The sequence below is a fragment of the Anarhichas minor genome, unplaced genomic scaffold (genome assembly GCF_050575085.1).
Source record: "Anarhichas minor isolate MPS153535 unplaced genomic scaffold, ASM5057508v1 ptg000033l, whole genome shotgun sequence".
NCBI lineage: Eukaryota > Metazoa > Chordata > Actinopteri > Perciformes > Anarhichadidae > Anarhichas > Anarhichas minor.
In genome coordinates, this window is record NW_027466479.1 from 12,235,776 (window position 1) to 12,259,567 (window position 23,792).

General features: G+C 47.2%; 1 protein-coding gene across 3 annotated transcripts in view; it reads left to right on the forward strand.

The window, feature by feature from the left end:
- Positions 1 to 23,792, forward strand: part of jarid2b (jumonji and AT-rich interaction domain containing 2b) — a 100,064-nt gene that overhangs the window by 15,613 nt on the left and 60,659 nt on the right. The window contains exon 1 of one of the 3 annotated variants that reach the window (XM_076106518.1): positions 1,251 to 7,822. The exons of the other annotated variants lie outside the window; for them this stretch is intronic. The gene's annotated coding sequence lies outside the window, so the exon portion shown is untranslated. Of the gene's footprint in view, positions 1 to 1,250; positions 7,823 to 23,792 lie in introns of those variants that run through there. 3 annotated transcript variants of the gene reach the window in all.

Here is a 23,792-nt window from a genome sequence, read left to right on the forward strand (position 1 = left end):
TCGCTTGGAACCTTGATCAAGAGTGGAGTGGTTCAAATGGTACCATCCACAATTTTTGCTAATGGAAACGCGCAAATAATCGTCCTAATATGTAACGAACAGAACTGGATTGTTGGTTGAAATGTGACTTATGCATGCCCGTGTCTGTATTCATCGACTGTAATCCAGCTGCCCAGAGTCTCTCATCCTGACTGAATGGCAGGTGACTTAAGGCTGAATTATCTGTTGAAAGACTCCTCACAACATGAGAATCAGAGTTCAGTTTTAAGGTGTTCTAATAACAACAAGTGTCTCTGACCGAGGCCAAGACAAGGTTGTTAATGCTTGAAGCGCTTTGTGCTTGACATCATTCCAGAGAGAGAGAGAGAGAAGAGGCATTGGCAGAGCTGCAGCCCTCTTATCAGTTTTGAACAAACATTTTCTATTTCTTAGAGGAATTGCTTTAATAAAGGCAGGAGAGAGAAAGTATGTCACGGAGATGTGGAGAGCTGTCCACAGCAGCTGCGATGAAAAAGGCTCGCTCTCTGTCATGAGAGGATCGTGGGACAGAATTAAAGGTGTGATGATGTCATCCATACTGGATACCTAAAGATTTAAAAAGGTGCACGTGTGATGATAATAATAACCCATCTCAACACATCGTTTCTGCTTCTCATTTTTGCTCTCATGCTATTATTCTCACGCACACAAACAAGATGGCTGCTTGAGGATGTAGCTGGCTGATAACACCTCTAGTCTACAGAAGAGGGGCCTCTTTTTGTTGCCATCTCCTCACCACAGGAAAGATAGAGGGGGGGGGGGGGGGGTCTCAATCCTTAAACATTCACATCATGCGAACAGCAGTCTTTATTGCAGGTTTCATTGCAGAGTTTATATCGAGTGCGAGCGTGCCCAGTGTTTGCCTCTGAATGACGGTAAAGAAGTAGGTCAGCAAAGAGACCCCATTCAACCCGAGCTGAGCGGCTTGTGTGTGTGTGTGTGTGTGTGTGCGTGTGCGCGAGTGCACACGTGTGTGTGGGCGGGCATGTGTAGCACAGTGTGTAATTTGCTTCCTTCCGCCAGGAACCAGCCTGATCTCCCCCGGCCTCCACAGCATCAGGCGTGTGTGTGTGTGTGTGTGTTGTGACGGCCGAAGCCCCAGCAGAGCTCTGTTCAATGTCGCTGCGAGCAACCGAGTCAGCAGTCATATGCAGACTGACAGCCAAGCGAGCGAGGAGGGAGTGTGTGTGTGTTGTGGGGGGGGGGGGGGGGGGGACTCTTTTTGAGACGGAACAAGTGTGCACGAAAGAGTCCGAGAAAGACAGAATGGCACCGGCACGAGAGGCCAGTAAAGAAGTAGAGAGGAAGAACTAAATGCGAGACCGGGGGTGAAATTGGACGAGTGAGTTCTCTCGGTCTCTCATGCTCACTCATTTCACAGCACGCTGCTGTTGTTAGGGGATGGCTGAGCGGCTCCACCCTTTTCCCCCCACACGAGCCAATCCACTATCGTATTCCTCCCCGTCCTGCTGCCTGATTGGACGGTTGTTTTAGCCAGTGGAATGAAATGGGATTGATGGGTAATCTGGGACCGGAGGTGGGGGGGGGGCGACGACTCAGGGCAGTGGTAAGGTAAGACTGATTTAGCCCGTAGGCAAGGATAAGATCAATGTGGGGCATTTACATTACAATACAATATTCCAAATGGGCAGGATATAATTTCCATATTTCTTTTTATGATTTTTTTTTTTCTTTTTTTCTTTTTAAAAAGTATACACACTTGATGCAACGTGTATGTAACTCGATGGCTCATGCAGGACTGTATGCACATACAGGACCTTCCCCGGTTCGCTTAGGGTGGAGGTTGACTGCATCTCCTCACACACTCTTCCCTCTTAGGAGAAATTCTGTTGGGAGATTCGTTTTAATTGGACATTTAGTGAAAAATATCATCTTGCAAAACATGGGACTTCTGGAAGAGTTGGTGAGGTGTATGTATGTATGTATATATATATATATATATATATGCGCGAGAGAGAAGTGACTAATGTGAGGGCCTTGGTAGAGGAGGGAAAAGCCAGGGCTGCACTGTCTCCCCCCCCTGGGTATTGTCATGGCTCTGAGTGGCTAATGGGAAGTGAAACCAGAGCTGGAGATTGCTCCTTAATGGCTGCTGAGCTATGTCCTTGGGTATGTTGTACACCATGCAAGAGCTGCGTTGTGTTGAACTATGTTTGCATGTTTGGCAGAGAACAAAATGTGAAACGTATAAGCAAACACACACACACACACACACACACACACACACACACACACACACACACACACACACACACGTTGGAAATGTGCTAGCTTTATTTGTTGTATATAGATGTATAAGAAATATGAATCAAAATACACAAGAAGCGGCCGTCTCCACCTGGAAAATGTTCTTTAGGTGCTGACCGATGTTGTGGGTTGACTGGACGCACACTCGGTGAAGCATGTTAACAACATGCTGTTAAATGATAACACACCGACTGTGCATATGGCGCATTCCTTCGAGCGATTCTATACATATTAAGAATATGTGCACCTCTGACCACGAGCACCCTTTCCTCCTTCGGTCTCTTTAAGAAGCCTTCAGCGTCCAAATGAATATAGATGAGCGGAGAGATCAGCACGTGTTCAAATCAATGGCCTGCCAAATGCAATAAAAGCTGCTGCTCGCTACCAGTTGCGTCAATAAAACATTGATTCGGAAATGCAGGCGTTTTGCCGAGGCTCTTTGCTCCCACTTTGAGCGTACGTTTGAGCGTACGTTGGCTCCATTTGTTTTTTCCTAATTTGCATGGATTAAAGTTACGTTGTATTGTTTGTATAAGGTTAGCAAAAAATAACGAGGCAGTGTCTATCACTTTAATAACCGGGACTGTCGGCTGTCTGTCAGAATATCTGGTAAGCATTCGTACGATTTAAATTCAAATGTAGAGAACATGATGAAAAACACTGTGTTCCTGTTCGTTGTGACTCTTCTCACAATGAGGTTTCCCGTTACCGTCACTCCTGTTCATTCAAATCTCTCATCATATCTGCATTATATGCTCTGTGCCTACACCCTTCACTCAGACTCATAAACACGTACACAATTAGCAGAAATCCCCGTGTTTTGCGGTAACTGGGAACAGATCAGAGAAGCTGTGCATCATTTCGTCTCGCAAAACAGTCTTTTTGTTTTCTTTCTGAAATGACTTGGTCGCCGCAAACCACAAACTTTCACACCCCGAAGAAGAGAAAGTGTGTGTGTGTGGTGTGTTTAAGCGCAGTCCCATAAGTGCCAGCGCCGTCTGCCCGTTTTCTTGCCAAAACCCGAAGGAATTAAAAAGGGCGAGTCAACGGTCCAGCAACTCTGAATAAGCCCGGAGGATAAAGAGGCCCCAAGTTAATTATTCAAACCAGCGGGATAGATGCCTGGCACGCAAACATGCACAGGGTTTCCCCAGGGATAGTGCACGGGCCGACTGCTCGGCCGCCTGTGGTTTGGTCGTGCAAAATACTTTTGAATGGTTGTGTTTGGAACTGTAGTAAAAAAATAATTTATTTATATGCCGTCTGTTTCAACCTGGCTTTCTAAATGGGTGTTTTCTGAGATAAACGGTAAAGCTGCTGTATCTTTAGCTTCAATTTAGCTTTTTGTATGAAACACTATTTTCAGATGATGTGTTAATCTTAGTCATCGTCTTTTACACTTTCCCCCCGCACCACCACCTCCTCCTCCTCCTCAGCTGCACTGACAGGAAGACTACCTGGTTTCATTATGACACAACTGGCAAGAAAAGCCTCCATCACCAATAAACATCAAGAGCTTAGAGAGAGGAAAATCTTTCTTACGTCACCGCTGGGTTTCCAAAAAGTAGTCACATCCACAGCCTCTTATATTTGGTCTACTCAGCCCTCCGGCCTTGGTTTGCCATAAAATACATCCCACGTAACTTTTGATTGGAACCAAACCGGCACAGTTCTTAACCAGTAAATTAGCTTCACACAACGTGACTTCGACCGTGCAAGCGCTGTGCAGGGTCACACTGTTTTATGGCAGCAGTTAGTAACACAACCTGACATTTGCCCCAGTATGCTGCCACCGTCTTTGATCCCACTTATCTGTGCATGACAAAAGAGAAATGGCATCACGCTGTGTCTATACAGCAAGACACATCATTACATCTTGTAGATGGTAATCTCAGCGAACTCTTGTTTTGCCATATGCGAGACAAAGTGAGTGACAGTCGTGTGTAGGTGTGCGCGAGCGGGAGGAGCAGCAGCAGCAGCCATATTTGCTCTTTCCCCAGCGTCTTAGGAGCCATTCACTTTGCCGGGAAAGCTGCGTATGTGACCTCGGTGGTAAATGGAGGTATGGAAACGAGAGGGAGTACAGTTTAGTTCACACGTAAATGCACCGACGCATACTCCTCCATTGTGATGAGCAAAGCTGAGATGATGCAAAGCCACACACTCGCACATACTCCTCCATTGTGATGAGCTGTGCTGATATGTAACGCGCGGCTCGGAGTCACGCCAGAGAAGCTGGCGAGTGTGTGTGTGTGTGTGTGTGTGTGTGTGTAGGCGCTTATGTGATGAAATGCTTGTTTACACAGTTGAAACACATCACCCAGCTGCCACACTTAAGACGATGACATCTTTTTTTGTTAACGGTTCAACCTAAGGATATTGTTTTCTGTTGCATTCTGGTCCAAATTAGACTTTACCCATCTCGGTACCAGAGAACTTACTCTAAGCAGGGGTTGAGTGAGTAGTGCATTCACAAGAAAAGTGACACCATTTAGTGTAGTCAAAGGCCATGCATGCTAGATTTGGCAGATTTTTGAGTGTGTTGTTGGCGGACACTGTTTTCTTCCCAGCGCAAAGGAAATGAAGAGAGACAGCTGGAGAATATCAAATCTGATATTGGACATTGGAGAGACGGCTCCGGAAACAACTCAGCAAACTGAACCTAAAGAAATAAATCTTTTGGAAAAACGTTTAGCTTTTTCTTTTAAGTTAAACCGGAAGTCACAGTTTGACTGATATCCAATTAATACTAATTCATTCCTTTGGATACTAACTGCCAAAACAGCACGCTGGTTTATAGTGTGGATTTGGGGAGACGGCTCTTGTCCCTCCGATCATGAGAGTGTATCTGTATATATGCTAGCCCAGCACCACGTGTGGGTGGCTGGCTGGCTTACAATGGCTTCAGTGTACCGGCCTCTCTCCCCACTGAGTCCTCACTGTACTCGGTGCTCACACAGAGAATTCCTGGATCTTTCTGACAGGATACCATCCTCCCCCCTCACTCCGAAGCTTTAGTGGGAAAAAGAAACCCAAATAGTGAGCGAGGGGAAACCCTGACAATCGTTAAAATTCCAGAGTCTCCCACTTGGTGGTTGTATGTGCGGAAAAAATACACGGGTCTCCTGCGATTCACAGCATTCTGCAGGAACGCAGGGGGATTGATTGTGTGGGAAAACAATCTTGGGAAGTGGAAGAGATCCAGTGGAGCTTTTGCATGTCGTGCATTCAGTTTGCGTGGGCATCAGTAAACCCACTGTGCAGGCTAGGCCTGAGTCAAATCAGCTCCCTCACAACACAGACCCGCCACTTACGGGAGGGCGGAGGGAAAAAAAACAGGACTTTTAATTCTGTGTGGAGTGATTTTGCCTGCTGACTGACGTAGCTTGGCAAGGAGCGACGGGAGAGACGGAATAAGTGGTGGGCAAAGGGAGACGGAGGGGAGGAGGAGAGAGAGGGGGAGCAGGTGTGAGGAGAGAGAGAGAGAGAGGGAACAGATGTAGAAAGAGAGAGAGAGAGAGAGAGATCAATGGCTGTTCCTTAAATAACGGATGTTTGGGGTGGCAGCTCTCTGCCCCGTCTTCCGCTGTGTGCAGACACTAGCAGTTAACCTGTCTCCAGTGCACAGGAACACTTGTGTGAGCACACACACACACACACACACACACACACACACACACACACACACACACACACACACACACACACACACAGAGACAGGCACTCCCCTATGGCCTCCCCTGTACTAATTCTGCTTCTTCTCCCTGTTGGTCTGGTTAGAGATCGTGTTAGCTCCAGACTCCCAGACTGCCCCTGTGGTCAATAAATCCTCAGAGCCTCCTGGGAGTTGTGGTTTTAGAGGGCCAGAGTCACAGTGCCCCCCCCCCCCCCACCCCCCCAACTCTCCCCCTTACCTCCAACTCAGTGTGCGTGTAGAGTTCATACACAGCCGTGCAACATAGCACAGAACTCGGTGTTACAATACAGATGGCAGTGTGTGAGAAATAGTTCAATGTGTGATAAGATTCCCTTTTTTGTGAATCCTCATGTTCTTCTTCACCGTCAGGTTTCTCAGGTCAAACCAAATGTGTGGCCTCAGGAATCCCAGGAATGTCGGTGTAAACCTTGGCTTGAACACACACACACACACACGCACACACACACATCTAATGCCACGTCATTGTCGCCACAACGCATTTCTCGCCTATTGATTTAGTTCCCCTCCCACTCCCTCTGTCAATGTGAAATGAAAGGGACACGATAGATTAAGATTGATTTATTTTTCCAGAGACAAATGGGAACATTTTTCTTCGGTGCCGCGCTATGATTGAATGCCTTCAGTGACCCTTTGTCTCGGGTTATAAAAAGAGAAGCGAGTGTGTACACGCCGGGGCTATATGGGTGTTGAGCTTTTAGAGCAGGATAAATGCATCGCAAATCATTTTTGAACTCCCGCCTCCTGCTCAGCCGAGATAAGGATACACATGCCGGAACACACACGCGGGCGCACGTTTGATAGTCTTCGCGGCGCTCCTTCTGCGGGTGAAATCTACGAACAACAATCTGAAGTTGAGGCCAACGCAGGGTGACGTTCGAGCGGAAAATCCATTTAAGTCATCGTCTGCAGCCCTAAATGTGCTCTATACTCTGCTGTAATGTGCTCCTTGGCTTTACTGGCACGTGTCCAACTTGTGTGTGTGTGAGAGAGAAAAAGAGTCATGATTATAAGAAGGAAGGACTGATGCAAGAGTTTCGTGCTCTGATAAGGAAGGCGACAGTCGTGAGAAGGAGGGCGCCAAGGATTTTCTTAAGGTTGGGGGAGGGCGGGATGAATTTGGAATGAAAATACTCGATTGCATCTAAGACGTCTCATACTAGAAGCTCCCGTACAGCGCAGCAAAAACTCCGAGCCAGTGTATTAGCATATTGTGACTAATGTGTTTTTTTTTGCCTCGTCTTAATGCCGAAGCAACGGGGGCAGTGTTGAAGAGCATGACCAATGGAACATCTTGTTTTTCTGCACCAAAACCTGTCAACTGTATTTCTCAAAGCCCGATGACAACATGCCCCACACAGCCACCATTATGAGCACAACTCCCCCCCCCTCAGCCTGTATTCCGCTGATTGCAGCACACCATGCCTTCCCGCTGCACACAAATGTTTCCTGTGGGTTTCATTAGATAGTGACGCTAACATGAGGGAGTGATTCATACTCAAACCTGCTTCACTTCTAATATCTGTGTATACATATACAGTATATATGACTGGAGCGGGTCACTGACACACATTTGAGTCAGCTTAGTGATTTCCTGCATGTGAGCTGCGGCTCCTATCCGTGATGGAGGCCTCGGGCTTTGTTGTGGTTGTGGCAGTGGCGTCATTTTCCTCAGACAAACACGAGGAAACCCCTGGAGGTATTTCCCGCCGGGCACGGAGCCGATGACGTAACGGGAACTGATGTGACGTGGCCGGACGAAGAAAGTTCTTTGGAGATGAACACGAAACTCTGGCTCTGGTTAGAATGTTTTTGTTTTTTTTCCTGTCTTGATTATTATTAGCTCTGTGGTTTGTCATTGCGGTTTGACCCGTCCTCTTGAGTATACTGTTTCCCAGCGAAAGACAGACGGTAATTGTGGCCAGAAAAGGCCTATCGAAACAAAACGGGACTTTTGGGGATGTTAAACAGATTATTATAGCTCGGTCTGTGGTGAATATCAAAATCTCATTTGTGGTGCAGAGTGCTTCTGTCTCCTCCTGCTTGTCAGACAGAACAGGACAGATATGCCACCGACTATTAATCACTCCTGGAAACATCTCAAGCGGGATATTTGACGAAGCCCCCCCCCCCCCCCCCCCCCCCGGGCTGGTGGTTCTCTCAGCCACTGCCTCGTCTTACTCACCAGTGACGCTGCATACATTGCGTAGGTCTCTCTCCTCCGGGCCTCCACGATTCATTGAGAGCCCATTTGGCTGGAGACATTTTGGAGACCCAATAAAGTGTCCGGCCTATAAATTTGAGGGGGGTTTAATGTGGTCGGGACGCCATATGAAGTGTTTTTATGACGATACGCAGACGGCCTTGAGTTAAACTAGTGAGCTGGCCTCTCTGTCGCTAGCTCGCTCTCCTGGTCTGCCTTTTTCACCCCCCCCCCCCGCCTGCACTTGCACATCGTTCATCCGACCATGCTCCTCTGGTTATTTAGGACCGTCTTTGAGCTTGCTTTGATCCTGCCTAGTAAACCCTACCCCCAACCCCAGCTCATGGCCGATGATTAAACAAAGGGTCACAGGGTTTGGTCGAGGAAGTTGTCTGTCTCTCTGTGTGTGAGTGTGAGTGTGTGTGTGTGAGTGTGTCAGCATGCATTTGTGTCTAGGGGGTTTGAAGGGAATGATGTTTTCTAATAATAGCCCGAAATCTGTTTCAGCAGGCCAGATGGGTAGCGAGGGGAGATTTGCAATGAATGCGTGCGCCCTTTCCCGATAGACCGTGGGGAGAAGAAAAGGAGAATGTAATATCTTGACGCTGATTTCATTCCTGGGAGTGAATTCAAACGGAGCCGGAGTGTCTTGTCCCTCTTCTTAAAGTGGGGGACACTCTGAGGGCAGCGCTGGAATGCAGTTTACACTGCGATGCGGAAACGCTGATGGTCGTATAAGGATTTATAGCAGGCAGGGGAGCTTTGAGTGCAGCGAGGGAGGATCACTTCAAAGCTTTTTGTTGGCTTTGGAATGCAACATTTTAAATCACCCTCACGTCGCGTCACGAGGCGGTTTCGGGGTGTCCTCCAAAAAAAAAAAGGGGGTGTTTCTCTTAAAAGATGGTTAAAAAAAAAAATAAAAAGTGAGAAAACATCGTTTATTTCAAGGAACGCTGCTATGGACTGTATAACGGAGACTGAAACAAAGATGCGTCAACGGAATGGCACATTTGTCATGCGGCTGCTTACCAAATTTGCAACTGTAACTGCAGTCTGTGCCACATGATATACGGCCGGTTATAGTGTTGCCAAAAGATCTCGTGAAATAGACCAGTAAAGTAGCCTTACAGTGTGCGCTGTGTTTCTGCCTCTATCAATGTGCGCTTGTGCCCGGCTGTGTGTGGTGGGGAGAGACGGTCGGATGCCTCGAGTGTGCTGCACTGAGGTGCACGAGTGCAAAAAGTGGTACTTTTATCAGACAGATAAATCTGTTTCTCCTTGGGCTTTGACCCGCTGCTAGTCTATTCTGCTTGTTCGTGTGTGTTCGTGGCGTGTATCCGTCTGACAAGTTGTGTACTTGCTCAGCGTTGTTGTGATGAAGCCACATTTACTGGCTGCACATCAAGATCCTCTCTCTGTCTCTCTCTCTCTCTCTGTCTCTCTCTCTGTCCGTCTCTTCATTCCTCTGTCTGTCTGTCTGTCTGTCTGCTCGTCATGTAGTCAGCCTGACTCACACGGGTCTCCAGCACAGATGCCTTGGCCCCCCTCTGCATGTGAGCGTGAATAAGTGTGTGTGTGTGTGTGCGCGCACCTCCTGCTAGTGCTCAGCAGGACTGCCAGTCAGTTTGTGACTACACTCCCACACATCCCCGTCTCTTCTGCTTTCTCACCATTCCTCTCGCTTCCTTTTTTTTTATTTTTTTTGCCGTCTTTTTAATATCCTATTCAAATCGATGAAGTACGCGTTCCATCCAGGCAGATGAGGGTTTAATTACAACGTTCTCCAGCGCACCTTCATTAGCGCTGCTTCACGTCCCAGCTCATTCCATGTGAGTCGTTGTTTACGCTGAAGTGGAAGGATGGGAATTTGGGGTTTTGGACGAGGGCCCGACGCCAATGTGAGAAAGGTTCCCAGGTCGTTCTCAGGCCACGCCTCATGATGTAATGTCTGCCAGAGCAACAACAAGCTTTTTTTTTCTCCTTATTGCAACCGAAGCTGGTATTTAGGGGAAGTAGGTACAGATATAGATACAGATGTCTAATTTACATATGGCAAATGTCCACAGGGAAACATTGCAATATAGGTAATTTTGACGGATGATGGAGTGTTCAATTCAAAATAGATATTAATTTATACATGTTCAGCCATTTTGCTCCGTGTGTGTTCAGGCCAATCCGTCTCTCCTCTGTGCCGCTCTGCTTGACTGAGTGCTGAGCCCTCAGACTGCACACTGGGTTTCTCTCTCTCTCTCTCTCTCTCTCTCTCTCTCTCTCTCTCTCTCTGTCTCTCTGTCTCTGTCTCTGTCTCTGTCTCTGTCTCTCTCGGGTCCGTGATGTCCAGAAGCAACACACAATTCCAGCTATCCAAACCGATGACGATGATCGTTTTGGGTTGGCTTGTGACACTCCTGGTGTCCACCTTCAGTTGCACTCTCAAACTCCATCGGCGCGTCGTTGATAAATCAGAATCGTTTTTTTTCTTTTCTAAGCACGCAATGAATTCCATTAGCGCCACCGCGAGCCCGCACCACGTTGTGGACGTTCATCGGCCCGCCCTCTACTCTGAAGCCACTTTGTTTGTGCTGCTTAGCTTAGCCTATTCACACATCCCATCAAACCCCTGCATACACACTCTGGTACATGCAGTGTTGACTCCCAGTGGAGATGCCGTCTATGCTACTGCTTCGGAGTACAAATGGACAGACAGGACCTTGTGCACGCACGCACGCACGCAGCAGCAGCACTCTCTGTCTGTCTCAGTAATGCACTATCGACCTCTTTCCTACTTTGCAGACCTTGGGCTCTCCAGTGGCCTCAACCTGTTAAGTACACAGACACACACACACACAGACACACGTGCGCGCTGTGACCACGCTGACCTTTCAGCTGGCAGAACGAGACTTGATTTCCAATACGGGTTTGTCTTACAGCACTCTGCTCCGTCCTCCAGTCGGTGTTAATGTGATTAGGCTTGTGTGCCTGCTTCCCGCATGCTGTTTTCTTTGTCTTTTTTCATCTCTCCTCTTTCTTCTTCTGTCTCCGTCTCTTTCCTGCTGGAGCTGAGGTAACGCCACGCTGGGGCTCTTTCCTGCGCACCTCTGCTGTGTGCTAATTCACTAATTCACTTTATCAATCCCTCCCTTCGTGGTAGACCATTCCCTCCGTTCTTAATCTAATCTGGTTTACTTCTAGTCACTCCTTCTCTGTCCCCCTGTGGTCTCTCCCTTTCTCTCTCTCTCTCAACACCCCCACCCTCCCACGCTCGCTAGCGCTAACACAATGTCATTTCCTGTCTAAATTGGCTAAATGTAGCAGGGCCAAGGGAATCACAGCATGCTTAATGAAGCATAGTGGCCACTTCACCTGCTAGAGGCTCTGAGCTCTTTATCTGCGCGTTATGTGTGTATATACATGTTTACACGGGCGCTGTGTCGACTTCACCAGCTCCCCTTAGCGTCTGCTTACCTGCCCGATACGATGAATATCAGTCTGACGTTATTAAGATTGCTGTCAAACCCTTGTGACGAGAAGAGTGTTTGTTGTGTTGGACAAAGACGGAACTTACTAGGGCATTGTAAAGCTCACACACATTACACACTACTGCGAGCACTATTTGGCCGTGTGGTTGACATGACCTTTAAAAAAAAATCCACATCCTCCAACGAAGGTTCATTTCTGAAGTTGCTGAATATTTATTTTTTCCGCCACACAAGAAAGACCACCGGCGGCTGCTCGACACTTCATTTATCAAGGACCCGATGCTAAAATTTTCACACGCGAAAGAAGTTCATTGAAGCCAAAATGGTTGGTCGCTCTGGCTTCACCGCTCATTCATTCCCTCCAGCGTTCCCAAATCTCATTAAGCAGCAGAGGCCCCCTCCCGGCTGGTAGCAGAGGTTTCGAGAGAGAGACAAGTAGGCTTCTTTTGTTTTTCTTTCTTTTTTTTTTTAAAGCAGGGTCTTATCAGGAATTGTCTTGGCTTATATTTAGCTGCTTTTATCGTGATGTGCTGAGTGGCAATAGATGGAGGCCATTAAAGTGAAGGTGGGGCTGACTGAGATATGCTTAAATGGCAAACGGGGGGGGGGGGGGGGAAAGATGACCTCACTTAAGAGCCCTCTGTGACGGAGCCTGCTGGATGTTCCATTTGTTTATATCCTCTCTCTCTTTTCCTCAATCCTACCTCTGGCAGCAGGCGCCAGGCTGGCAGACTTTGTGTGTGTGTGTGTGTGAGAGAGACTGTACGTATACTTGGACAGGAAATGCTGGGCGATTGGAGGCCCCCTGCGTCTGCTGAATCCAGGGGGCGAAGGTAATAGTGAGGGGTTTGGCACGAGATTAACATCTTGATCATTTGAATACATTGTTGCTGCAGGTATTACACGTGTGTGTTTTTTTTTTTGCTTTCTGCTGGAGGGCATGTTGACGAGAGGCGAAGCTGAGTGGGGTGAGGTGGGGATGTTTTCGGGGGTTAGAAAGGGTGAGGAGAAACAACCAGACTCTGTGTGAAGGCCAGCCGCCTAGTTGGCCCAAGAGCTTCAGGCGGTTCCCCGGCCAGCCTTTCCTGCCTACAGCAATATTTACGACCATTTTTTTGGCAGGTGAGAGTAATTGAACGAGCATTTGTTATTTGGCAATCGAGCCTCTGGCTGCTGTGTCTGGGCTCGGAGAACGCCCCTCGTGTTGTAGTTTCTAACACTCTGCTAATTGAGCCACAGTCAAACAGCGGTCGTAATGTGTTTTGAACGATCCGAGGTGATGTTTTATTGCCGACTGCTTAATTGCGGATGAAAATGTGACACTTATAGTGCTTTGGTATGCATTGTGTTCATTTTGCATTCGTTAATATTTGAGTGACAATAACTGAAAGTTGATGAAGGGGATGAAAGGGGTCATTAAAATGGACTGCTTCAATGTTAATGTAACCCTTTCTAATACAAAGTGTCTGCTGGTCATTGATGCAATTGCGCAAACGAGCATCTCGAGTTTTTCCTGAAATAATCCGCAGAATAGTGGTGACAAAGGGTGCCGTGTCAACTTTCAGACTTCTTGCCTGACACCCATCAAAATTACGAATACAGAGGCCTGAATAATGTTAGGAGAGGAGGCAGGGAATGAGAGCCTGCCATTATTTCAATGTGCTTGTAATTTTAGATATTGATAATGTGTTAGAAGCCCCTTGCAGAATAGGCTTTTGCTTTTACTCCCTCATAATGGCCCAAGCCAACAGTATTTTTTTTTTTCATCCTTTTTCTTTAAATTAACACATTTTTCTTTTATCTTTTAGTTTCAACCACTCCACCACTTCTTGTATTAAATGCTGCCTCAATGTAAGATGGCAATTACTCCAAAAGAAAAAAGGGTGTTAGTGGTGGTAAAAAAAAAAGAAAGAAAAAAGCATGTTGATTTGATTCCATATTTCTGATGTCTTTAGCACGTTTTTTTTCTCTGTTTCTTAAGCGGCACAAAAGCAGAATTCAAGTTGATTGCAAGTGGCGTGCAATTATGCCCTTGTATTTCCTCCGCTCCTCTGCTGCGCTCCCCTCTTACTCTTTCCCCTCCTCTCTTTTTCCGAGCCACGGGGGCAGAAATGAAACCTTCCAAGGCTTCTCACTCAGCTAATACAGGAAAACGATTGTGAGCATTTTTTTTTTTTTAACACCGGCTTAAATTAAATGGTACATTTTACGAGAGCTCTGTAAATCACGCAACTCGCCTCAAGACATGTAAAAAACACAACATTGGTTTAAATGGTACTTTGGGCACTATTAAAGGTACCGATGGCACCTTGTTTCTTGGCGCGGTGCTAGTGGTAGACGGGAAAAGCACTGTTAATGGTCTCAGCCATCTTTTTTTTTTTTTTGGACTTCGCATGTTGTTAAAAGGAGCCCTCGTGAGTGTGTTTCTGCGGTTTGTCACGGTGAATGGACCATTATATCACGAGCAGCGTTTGTGTGTGAGAGAGAGAGAGAGAGAGAGAGAGAGAGAGAGAGAGAAACGGGGACGTGAGGACAGGGTGTCGCTGTCCCGTGAAGCCACACTGCTGTGCGGCTAAAAACGGGCCAAGAGCAACAGCTGATCCACACACAGGCTAACAAAGAACGACACCCACGCGCTCTTTCGGCGCAGCTGGAGAGGAGCAAAGGATTTCTACTGACATGCTTTTTCACGTGCAGGCCCACATCAGCTACGACTGTCTGCCCCCCGCCCACTCGCTCTGTGCTGTTCTTTTATAGTGCGTCTTGGTCGCCGTGGCACGGGGGCCTTTTAAAAGCCCCACGCTGTTCGTGGGTATTTTTGACGGCTGAGTTCATGTGACGGGTGTATTCCTCCGGGCGGGGGAAGAGTTTGATCTTTTTTTATTTTATTAAAGTACATGAATCAATTAAGAGCCACGGTGCTGTGGGGCACACAAGCACATGCACGCTGTCTCTCTCCCCCCCCTGCGTAGAATCGCAACCAGGAAAGGAGCCAAACGTCAACAATAAGTAGAGCAGGGCTGACTGGTACGAGGACGGGGTGTGCCACGCACGGCTGGGTGTCGGTTACCAGTCTCGCCAGTGATGAGAGAGGCAGTTGTGGTCGATACTGTGAGGCCAGATGAACAGGTGATGCAGGAACGGCTCGTTTCCACATGATGCTGTTATCTCGTGAGAAGTCATGGTCAGTGAACGTTCTGACTGCCTGATTTAAAAATGCTTCATCTGAGTCAGCATTAATTAAGGAGTTTCAAGAAACTGCCACAAAAACTGTTGCTACAGTTGTCGCACGTGAGAGGCACAATGGAAACCTATTGGCGAAATAAACAACGGTATGTTTGTGTTTGTTCCCATCTTTTTCCGTCGGGGTTTCTCCTTTTGTTGCACCACAGTGAAGTACGTTTGTATCCGGACACAATAGGTCACAGTCGGACACAAAGTAAAATGTCAGTCTGGAACATCTTCCCACTGGGAAGAAAACATGCACTTGATGCAGCGCCGGAGGCTCTGAAGAGGGAAAACCTTTAATAAAAAAAAAAAATAAAAAAAAAAATCAAAGAAATGCAGATTAACGCACAGCCTGAAAGGTTTCAGATAAATGGATGTATTTTTTAAAGCTACATGTACATTTACAGGTCACAGCGTAAACTGATTTTTAGCCTTTTCTCCTTCCTTCCCCTCCCCTCTCTTGACAAGTCTGTGGCAGGTTAATAAAATAAACATACATCCACCAGTGGCTATGGCAGGCATGTCAGACTCCCTTAGCTGTCATCAGCTGTGTGTATTTGGGAGATTATTTGATGAATGATTGTGAGTATTTCCAACACGGACTGTCACTTTTAGCTGGGGCTTGTCCGTCGAAGCCCTTCTCTCTGTTTAGTGGCCCTTCCCGGGGACATTGCAGCCCAAATTGGGCAGGGCCTTAGCATAGCACATTGTGTACCAGTCCAGTTAATGAGGAGTTAATTCTATTATTAGTGCATCATCCTGTGGGAAAATGATGTGTCCCTGTCATTTGATAGCTCTGACTGGTAGTGTGTGTCTTTACATGTTGTTCATTGTCTGATCTTAAGAAATGTGTGCAGAAGCTGTGTGTGGGGGGAAAAAAACAACGTTTTTAAGCAATGAAATGCCAAAAAATACTCTGGTTCCAGCTTCTCGAATGTGTGTATTAATTAATCCACCTTTATAGTAAAACAATCAGTTACTCTAGAAAATAAAAACTACATTGCTGGATAATTAGTTGCAGCCCTAACGTGCACTATGCTGCCTTGGGTTAAATTGGTCAGGTTTTTTAACCATGTCTAGTTACTCACTTTCTTTAGACATTAACAACTGCGGGATTGGAGAGGATGTTGAAGAGTAGCGGCGTGTGTGTGTGTGTGTGTGTGCCCTTGTCCTCTAAAGGCTTTGTGGTGTAGGCCAAGCACAACACAGCTGCCCACCCACCCAATCTGTCTCCCACTCACTCTCTCTCTCTCTCTCTCACACACACACACACACACACACACCATCTCTCTCTTTGAAGTTTGTCCCAGTCCAGTAGAGTGGTACAGGGTCAGGATGGAGAGGAGGATTAACGAGGCCCCTGGTTTGGACGGATGAAAGGATGGTGGGATGAATGGTCTTTATGAAGTGTTAGATGAGAGGAGGGAAGGCCAGGTGATGACGGCCAGTGGACTTTGGTTCCAAAGCAGACGCTGTGATAGAGGGCCCACATCTAAGGTTCACATTAAAGACGGGATCAGTCCCGGCAGCACTGATATCAGCACAAGGACCTGATGCACTTCTCTGCGGCCACATTTAAGGTTACGTTTCACCTGTGGCTATCGGCGGGCGTCAAAGATTTCTTTGGATCTAGATTTGAATGTAACTCTTTTTTTGTTAACTGCCTTCAGAGGTGGTGGAATTTTAAACAGAAAGTAGTTTGAATGGAGTTGAAATTGCGTATTGCCAAAATGTTAAAAAAGAGAGTTTTGACTAGTGCGGGGTTGCCCTCATGTTGCCTTATTTCATCCTTTGTGTGTGTGTGTGTGTGTGTGTGTGTGTGTGTGTGTGTGTGTGTGGCTCACACACTCAAAAACAACATGCATGTCGCACACGTAGCCTACACACGGCGAAGGCATGTGAGCACGCGTGCCGCTGCGCCATCCGCGTTAAAACCAACCCCACCTCGGCGCTGCGCGGCATTAAACAGACAGTGATTGATCTGCCGTATGATTGTTTATTTTGCCTTGCTGTCAGTGATGGATGAAGATTTGCGTGCATTTGAAAAGTCTGCGTGAAATATGGGGGAGAGGGGGGGGGGGTTGTTTTCAAATCAACTTCCCCAAGGAGAAATACCAGCGGGCCTATGGGAGGACCTGTCATCATACCTTCAACCTCGTCTCAAATTTAATGCCCCCCCCCATAGCGCGGTAGTAACTCAGCAATCACCATTTTAATAACTCTTGACACGAAAACAATTTACACCACAAGGGGAAATAATCCTACAGAGAAAGCGTCCGATTGTGTGGACGCTGCATGCGTGTAGGGGAATTAATTGCCCTTTTATTTTTCGGTCGCCATATGTATTCAGCTTTTTTGAGAAATTACCGTCCTTCTGAGAGTGACCTCGCTTTAATTTCCTATCATCGGTTTGTCTTTCCACGCAACGAAGCCAGATGCTAATCAAAGTTTGCCTCGTAACGCCATTGTCTTCGCCGGCATTGCTGCAGCTTTTGAAGCTGGCGGCAACACGCATTCAGCTGCAAATGTGTGACCCGTCTCTTTATAAACCCTAATGCTATTGATATGCAGTGGGCTCTGTTGTCCTCCACAGATGATTGAATTCCTTCATCCTCACAGAGCGCCGCATACAAAACTTCCTTCTGTCTGCAGATGACAGCCTCTGAGCAGCACGACATTTCTAACACCCTCTTCAGTTACCATCCCCCAAGAGGCCAAAAAGGAACCAGGGTTGAATGAATAGAAAGGGGAACTGGAGACACAATGCCTACCTGTCCTCCCGCCCTCTCTTCCTCCCGCTAACTCCCCTGTGACACCCCTTCTTTCCCTCCTTTTCTTTTTTTTTTCTGCTGGCAGAAACCGTCTCCTGACTCCTCCGATTCCTTTCACACGGGCAGATGGCTCGATCGGGAGTTTCTCCAGCCCAGACTTAAAACAAAATCAAACCCCAAATCCTCCCATCTTCCCTATATTAATATATATATATATTTTTTTTTCAGATTTTACTCATAACAGACGGCTTGTTTGTCTGCCAGTTTCTGTAAACCATGGAAACCAGGCCCCCCCCCCCCCCCCCCCCCCCCTTTTTTTTTTTTTTTCACATCTTGTTTCTCTTTCAAAAAGCGTTTGCTTTCACGTGCCAAAACATCTCTCTGAATCCACGCTCACGTGAAGACAAAAAAGGCGACGGTTTGCTTCAGTCGCCTCGACTCTTTTAAAGGAGCGACAACTTCAGCACACGGCACATCATTAGTGAGGTTCAGAGTGAGGTGAGGTGAGGTGAGGGAGCTTACAGCTGCGAGCTAAAGTTGCAACACATGCTTGTTGAGTGGCTCCTGAGTTTTAGCATTCGCAGCATCCTGGTCTAATTAGGTTCGAGTGTGCAGACTGTTTGCCGTTACGATGACACAATCTGACTTTGCAAGAGTGCTTATTATGCAGTGACTGGATGGAAACGAAAGAATTGCTTTTAGGACATTATTGTCAAAGCTTGAAAGATTAGAAGCGGCGTTCTGGGACGTCACGGCCACGGAGACTTCACTTTCATCTGAGATCAAGCTGATTGCGAGATACTTGATATGACGTCGGGCCGGGGAATCCTAAATTCCCGTTTTACCTTTTCAGTTTTAAATTAGAGCCATGTGACCATAACCCCTTGTGGGCAGAGGATTTGCTCCCCATCGGCAACTGAAAGGAAGCTCTTTCTTTCCTCTGCCCGGGTCTTCCACAGCACTTTGTCATGTAAAGAGGCCCTTATCTGGCTCTGGTTGGGGGGTAAAGAGGCTGGAGAGCAATGGCGAGCTGGATCCCTGGGGCCAACAGAGATCGACGCATGGTAAATAAGTGACTGTGATTGACGGGTCCTTTTGAGCGGAGTGGCTCAGGAACCGCCCACTGATGTGCCTGCCGGGAGGTCAACTTTGACCCCCTTCTGGCCACCTGCTTGCCCCCGACCCTTGACCTTTAGCTGGACTTATGAGTGGACCGCATGTGGCCGTCGATTAGAAATGAGGTAGTTTTGCAAACAAGCTTTTATTAATACAGTGTATCTGTGTTTTCCCCACATAAACATTGACCATAATGTTGCAAAATACATAATTCAGACAAGCTTTTCTATTTCCTCTCCTCTCACTCTTAAAACACTTATACTCGCCTGACCCCATGTAACCGCTAAAAACTCTGATCCATCTCGTTGAATTTTTTCAGCAAGTGATTTCTCATTTAGCCCAGGATGCCCCGCCTCCTACCCCACGCCGCGTGCTGCAATTTCCGCCACGTCCTCTGGCTTTCTGCTCCGCTCCTTGAGCGTCACATTTGTTTCGCTGCATCTCGTTAATGGCTGGCCAACAATGACAATTTAATGGACGAAATGGGGGGGCTTCGGAAGTGTAGCGATTTTTTTTTTTTGTTTTGTTTTTTACAAGGCCTGATTTAATTTCCCTCATTCTGGCTAAATTGGGCCACGGTGTCGGGGTAAATAAACAGAATGCATCTGGACTGCAATAAAGAGAGTGAAGTGTGTGTGTGTGTGTGTGTGTGTGTACATTTGTGTGTGTGTGTGTGTACATTTGTGTGCGTCGACGGGACTGTGCGCATGACATATTGCCACCTCTCACTGTTCATATTAGAGATTCGTTGTAGTTTGCAGTTTAACTTTATTGGCTGTGATTGGCAATTTTGGCAAGACCGTTCATGAGATCCTTTTTTTTGGCTCCGGTCCACTTGAGCCCACTTGCTGAATATTGCAACTCATTTGAGATCTTGCCTGCCAGTCACAGCTGCCGCTTCCACAAGACTTATAACGGCGAAGACGTAAATTGGTCTTTTGTTGCCAATTCCTAAGAAAAACTGGTATCTAAGAGGGATTGCGTACACCGCAAACGAAGCACTCCTTCACGTGTGTTTGCGCCTCCAGAAGCTCTGAAGTGTGTCATGTCTGACATATGTTCGCTGTGACACCCTGCTGTTCTCAGTTAATGCCAGCACATGTGGGTTTGAGATCATAACGGTGGACTTCTCAGTCGGGCGTGTGACTTTATGTGCCCATTTAAGATAAATGGCATGTACATACCGGGAGCGTTTTTTTTAAGGCCGGGTGAGAAGCCCTACCTCACAAGTGTGAGCCAGATGAAACAAAATAGCTTTACGGCACTCGGACACACCCTCCCTCCAGCTCCTCTCTTCTCTTTGATATTGAATTACCTCAATGACCAGGAGAGGCAACACAGTAATAACAGGCCTTAACTACTGACCCACCCCAGAGCTCCCACATAGCTCTATGCTGAGCAACTGTGCTGACGTCAGCTCCCCACAGTGCGACGCGAAGCGTCTGTACGCACACGGAGTCTCATTTCCATAAGCAAAATAGTTCGCTAGACTCTGAGCCAGAGGGTAATTATTTGCTTTGTTAAATTGGGTAATTAACTTGTCACCCAAGTGATATTTGTGGCTTGTTCACAACAGTTTGATTCATTCCTCCCCCCCTCCCCCTGTTAAGCAATGGGAGACTGCGAAATAATTGTGTTGTCTATGAAATAATAGTAATGTTGCCTAATTATTGCTTTGTTGGAACGGTCTCATTTGTCTGGCGAGTTCCATGAAAAATTGCCCAGTATTGTAATCAAGAAATATTTCAACTGCAGTGTACCCATTCTTTTTCCAGAAAACCATGACAGGTATTTTAAATTAGCGTAGTTTGTAGTATTTTCCTGGTGGATGGGGGTTGAAGGCGGGTCGTAGATATTTTCCTGTTTTATTGCAGTTAAAAAAAGATGACGTGTAGGAGGTACCGTGCCCCGGCTTACGCTTTTTGACTCGGACGGTTTATTTGATCCGTATGTAAGCCACATTGGAAGGCATATAATTAGTAACCGACGACTGTACATGTGCATACACTCAGACATGCACACACACACACACACACACACACGCGCATAGAGCTGACTTGCTCGTCAGAAACAGCTGCAAGGAGAAGGGATGGATATGTACATCTTGGGCATGACTACGTGTGTATGTACAGTCTGCCAGTAATGATCCAGGCAAGTATAGTGTGAGCCTTCAGAGACACTGTTGTGTACCTGTGTGTGTGTGTGTGTGTGTGTGTGTGTGTGTGTACCGTGTAGAAAGGGCGCTGTGTTGTGACGTGCTCGTTAGTGAGATTGTCAGCCAGAGAGAGACTTGACCTTACATGGTTTGTACAAGGTACTCTGCTGTTGCTGTCATCAGCCCCAGTCACACGGGTGGAAAATGGGTCTCTTTGCTTCGCACAGCAGTCCGAGCATTGAGGCCTTTTTTGTTGTTGTTCTGGTGTTGGATGTCGGGCTAAAAGACGGCATCACTGTCTAAGCTTTTTCCCCGGAGAAGATTCAAGTTAACATACCAATTTTAATTTAAATTTCAAACACATGAGCTATCAAAGAGGAGGGGTCTTGTTGACGCATACCACTGTGAAGTTGCATCAGCACTGAGAAAAGAGGTTTTTGCACATTCCTGTCAGAATAGAAAACCGTACACTGCTGTCAGTCAAACAAAGCTTTTTATTCATGTGTAGAAAAGCGGGTATTATTCTGGCGTGGTGGGTAACTTTTAGGAGTTGATATGATCCTTTCCGAGGTTATTTTGCATCGTGTTTTCAAATGGGATTTAGGAACGCCAGCCAACATTTTGTCATGTTCTCATCTCGGCTCAGTTTGGTTTGTTTATGGTCTGGATCCTCACGCCATCTACCACTGCAAGCAGCTGCATGTAGACACACACACACACACACACACACACACACACACACACACACACACACACACACACACAGGGCATGTGTGCACAGTTGCATGCACAAAGTCAGACTTACCCTCAAGTGACAAGTCCCTAGTGTGCGCACACATCAGGGCCAACAGAGGGCATCTCAGGACATGCATGGCGGCCGACACACACACACACACACACACACACACAGCGTGCTGCCCCATCTCCAGCCTGGCTAGTTGTTGCCCGCGTGCCCCCACCAGCCGACTGCCAACAGGCGGGTTAATATTGCCACCAGCTGCAGAGGGGATGATTCCAACCAATGCCAACCGGCACCAGGCCCAGAGTGGCCACACAGGAGCCACTGTGTGCTTCTCCTCTCTTCTTGTCTCTTCTTATTTTCCTGACACTGTTTATTTTCCCATTTGCACTGCTTGTTTTTCCTGTTCTGCTTCTATTCAAAGTGAAATGTAGAATGACACTGTGTGTGTGTGTGTCTGTATACATACATATATATATATATATATATAGAGCAGTGTGAAAGCACGGATCCAGACCATTCGCGGGGACGGTCATCCATCTCAATGAACAACACTGGACGGTGCATTGGCCTACATCCATGTGTGAGAGAAAGGGGCAGCGCATAGGACGCAGTAATGGAGTGGTGCATTATGGGCTAACAGAAAGGCAGGCATTATGCTGGTCAGTCGCTTCTTACGCCTTTCCTTAGAAACACACACACCTGATGTCTGTGTCAGGCTTAACGGATAAGAATGTAGCAGAATGACTACTAGAACACTGCTACAACACACACACAAACACACACGCAGGTGCTTATCGATTGAAGACAGCCGCCCTCCCCCCCCCCCCCCCCCCGCGCCGCATCAACAGACACCGCTGTTCAGTGTATCTAAAAATGATTGTACTGAGACTGAACTTCTTTTGATTGGAAGCGATGCGAGGAGGCCTCGAGAGATGAGACGGGGGGGGGGCAGAGGCCATCTGTTTTTTTCCTTTTTCAGCGGAGACGCAGGCACGATTCAAATACTCAGTGACAACGTTTTCGGCATCTCTGCGGAGGGCGGTGAGACGCTTCTGAAGTGGCTTCTTTTTTGTTTCTCTCTCACAAATGTACTCATTTGCGTTTATAATCTAACTCGCGTCTCGCAACACACAGCCATTTAGCTCTTCACTTGTGTGGGCAAGCGGCGGCCTCTTTCACACGCTCAATATCTTTTTATGTCCTGGGCTGTGGAAAGGCAAATTAATGAGTCTTTCTAGTAAAGCAGCTTGTCTGCGCTCGAGCAAAGTTCTGCAAGGGGTAAATGAGTTTACAGCCTCGGGCTAGGAGCTGCTGCTGCTGTTGTTGTTGTGTGAGTGCGCAGGAGTGGGATGGTTGCTTGTGTGCTTCTTCCTGTCTGATTGTTTACAGCCTCACCTAACCGGAGTCCAGATGTAATCCTACAGTCTTTCTGATGGGTCTGACTGTCCAAGGCTAACAGGGCGACTTTCTTGAAGCCCTCCCCTCAGGCGTTGCCCTCGCACCGGCTTGCTCCCATACAAATGGCGTCCTCCAACTAGTAGCAGACAGATGCTGTTTAAGCTGACCAGAGGCGGGTTGGTTCTCTGTGTATTCTGATAAGCCTGCTAGCCTGCAGGCTGTTCCTGTCAGACAAGGCACGGGGCTAATGAGGTTACACCGTTTCCTGTTTCGGCCTTCCTGTCCCCCTCCTTGTGTTTGCGGGAGTGGGAGGACTTCGGTCTTGGCACGAGATGTCGACACGCTGCAACATTGCTCACACATGCTTTGAAACATGTTGTGTGTATGGATGTGTGCGTAGACGCTCCACACTTCAGCACGTTATGTCACGTCCTGTAGTATCTTAAGATCCAGCCATGTGACGGGACTGAGACCCACCTTTAGTTGTCTACACATTCTCTTGTATTTGGAGAAATGTTAGAGTGACGCCGCATTTAAAGTCCAAACCTTAAATATCACTGCTGTCATATGAATTACACTGAGGGAGCCTGCCTCTTTATTTAAATTAGTTTTAAGACCCTTGAGTGCATTAAATTCCCCCAAAACCCATTGCAAGAGTCAAAGTGTGTTTCCAGATTG